Raw genomic sequence first — 3,677 nt, 5'->3', positions numbered from 1 at the left:
AACATTTTAATGCAGGTAGTATGGAGATGGCAACATCCATTACAACGTGATTTTCTCAGGATCCTAAAACTGATGAAAAATAATTGAAAAACAAACATAATAAAAACAATGTTAAAATGAATAAGAGTGAGCCTCCAAAAGCATACAGGGACAACGCAATTTTAAAAAATATTAAAATTTTAAATAATAAATAACACTATGATCAAGCAGATCTGGTGTAATCATTTTCACTCTTATTGGTTTTAGGTGTGTGTAATGGAAAAACAGTAGGCTAACAGGAATGCAGCTATGGGCCACAAACCTGTGTTGAAAATGACGTTGCTAGATTGATAATTAACTAATATCTGGGTAGGTGTGTGAGTGTATCTTGTAATGGATTGCATGTTATCCAGCTTTCTGATTAACACCCCACTAGCCAATGTACCTGGTGTTATATAATAGGTAAAGATAGGAAAGAAAATATGTATGTGCTTTCCAAATGTTGACCCTTTTGTCAATGCTGGCTGAATTACAAGTGTCCCATCTGTCATCTACACTACCTCTCTATTACCCTTTCAGCTCCCTACAACTTTAGTATTGCTCCCTGCCTTTAAAAGACAGCAGTGGAATGATGACTCACTGAAGTTTGCGGGGAATGTTGTTTTCTCTGTCAATGGGCAACCTGCCTTGGACTCTGTGCCACCCAGCCTGAATTTTGTGCTTGAGAATGATTTAATGTATTGGAATATGGAACATCAAGGAAAAATAGCAGTCAACTCCTGATAACACAATCCTACTTCCATGAGATGTGTGACTTGGCTCACATTCACATCCTCTGGGTCATTTGAGCGTGGAAAAAACCCTCAAAATGACTATGGCATGCTTCTATTGGGCCAGCATGCATGAAGAGATGTACCAATTTTGCTGGCCCTGCCCAGACTGCCAGTCAACTCAAATACTCTGACTGGACCATGCACCTCTTGTTTCCCTCTTTATATCTGATGTCCCCAAAGTACACGCGACCCATCAGGACACAAATACATTCTAGTCCTCGTTGATTATGCTACTCAGTATCCCAAAGCCATCCCATTGCAAACAGCTATTTATTTTATGCTGAGGAAAGTGGTGCAGGCTGGTGGGAGAGAATGGAATTTTCTTCTCCCTCTTGCTTTGTTTGCCTACAGGGAGGCACAGCAAGATCCCCAAGTGAGCTCTTGTATACAGGACGGGCACGTAGCTTGCTTGATCTAGTGAGAGATGCCTCACCCAATACTTCCTGCCTGTGCAACCATTTCGCTAAATTGCGGCCCATAGTCAAGGAACACATGGATGCAGTGTGCACCCAAGCTCAGTTTTCTAACCAGGGCTCCAGCCTCTGTGAATTCCACAAATTCTAACCGGGGAACAGGGACATGGTACTTGTATCCACCTCCCATTCCAAAATTCTGGCTCACTGGCAGGGGTGTTGGCATGGAAGGGGTAGTACTACATCCTCCCTTTTGGGCTACATGGGGTCCCAGACATCTTCCAACATTTGGAAGACAGACTGCTCTGGCCCCACAACGCCCATAGTGCTGCCTATTTAGAGAATAGAGTCATATGATCCAACACCTAAAAGGAACATCTACAGCACGTCTTTGCCATCCTCCACACCATCCACAATGCTGGTCTATAGATCAAACACAAAGAAATGTTACTTTGGACTGACCAAGACTAAATATTTGGTATGTAGTTCTAGTCACAGGGTACCAAAGTTGACACCATTCAAGAACAATTCATTATGTACATAAACCAGAAAGTGCTTTCTAGTAATTGAATGGCAGGCACTGGCCAAGTGAACGATTACACAACTCAGGTACTACAAGTAAGGATGGAGTTCTTATTGGTAACTTATTACAGTTCCCTCCAGTGGTTTTGATCAGATAGGGAATCCAATCCTTGAGTAACCCACTGGTTCCCAAGTCTTCAGCAGTACAGATTTGTTGTTCACCATAGGTGTGGGTCACTCCACACCAACACTGATGTCCGGTACTATGCTTACAACCTTGCAGTCAGGTCTGCTCGTCCTACAGTGGATGATTTAAGGGGGGTCATGTTGATCCCACCTGAAAAGCTCAGCTGAGGTCAACTCACCACCTAGGGCCAGGAGAGGGAACTGTTCCTACAATGTTGTTTTACTATGTTTTATGCAAAAAATATTAGCTAATATATCCTGTATTGGTTCCGTATTTTAAGTATGTGGTGGATGATTGGATTGCTAGTAAATCGTTGCTCTTATACATGATAACCACCCTTTTCACGTTTCCTGACCTACTCAGTGTTTAATTTAGAGATTAGAGGTTAGAGATCTTTATTGTTGCATACACTGCAGGAGCACAGTGAATTTCTTGTGTATGGATAATGCTAGGGGCCTTTCAAATAACACTGACAAAACTGAGTGAAACTCAGCCATAAATAGAATATACTCTAGTTCCATATGCCCCAAGCATTCCATAATTCTACTAAAGATGCTTAAAATTGTCCAAAATGCACCCAGACTGTGAGCACTGCCATCTATCTCCAGCATCACTAGGCCATAAGCTTTGGGAATACGCTAAATTAACATTATTTTCGTCAAAAATCTTTACGTATTTCTCAGACAGCCTTGGTATCATAATCACTCCTTACCAACTAATAGTGACATTTGGTGTACTCCCAGATGGAGTTAAAGTACTACAAACTTTAAAATATTGGCTCTGTAAAGGCAATTAATTGGATAGTGTTGATTGTAATATACATCACTATTAACAAACAGACTCTTTTTGCTCAACTGGAAGAATCCCAAACCCACCTTCTATAACTCACTGGGTAAGTGATATTCTATATTATCTCAAATCTGTAAAAAATATAATTCTCTTTTCATTAATATTATTTTAGAATAAGCAGGCTGTGCCTTATGTTATTGTTTTATCATATTTTAAAAAAAATGTATTTTTTATTATTTTTTGCTTATGTCTCTGGTCTTTTTCACTTTTTCTTGGGTGGAAGTCAAATCTTGCTTTGCAAATATCTGATGCAACTATTCTTGTTTATTAAGTACTTCTGCCTCATGAAGTACTGTAAATCATTACGTTTTTTATGAACACCCAGTTAGGATGGTTTATGCTAATTCAGACGTGATTTTGTTTTTGCTCATGACTCTCTCCTCTTTCTTTCTCTTTATCTTGATTGAAGGTTAATCTTGTTTTGCTTTTTTCCTCCTTTGTATTTTCTTTAAAGTAAATGGTTGTCTCTGTTATATTTGTATTACATGTCTGATTGAGCAGCATGTCATTGTGAAGTTCTAGTTTTCGAAAATAAATTAAAAAAGGAAAAATATATACGCTAATAAATATTGATATTGCGTAGTTTTTAATTTAACATATCAAATAGTCCTGATACTGAATTTGAAATAATCTTAAAACAACAAATCTCCACTAAAATTGTCCAAATTGGCTCCAGCAGCCGCTATAGTCTGTCCTGATTAACGGATTTCGGTAATGGATGGATGGACGGACAGCTCCAGTAGTTCTTGTTTTTTAGACTGCATATTCCACGTGAAATTAATAAACTCGTTGTTCTATGGAAAATAGTTTGCTGTCTACCGTTTTAAGTTTTAAAGGATGAACTACATGGGCAAGCACGGCTTCTTTAAACGAGATTCCTCTTTCACGCTTGCT

Source organism: Polypterus senegalus, chromosome 13 (assembly GCF_016835505.1).
Source record: "Polypterus senegalus isolate Bchr_013 chromosome 13, ASM1683550v1, whole genome shotgun sequence".
Taxonomy (NCBI): Eukaryota; Metazoa; Chordata; class Cladistia; order Polypteriformes; family Polypteridae; genus Polypterus; species Polypterus senegalus.
Note: the sequence above shows the minus strand (reverse complement) of the source record.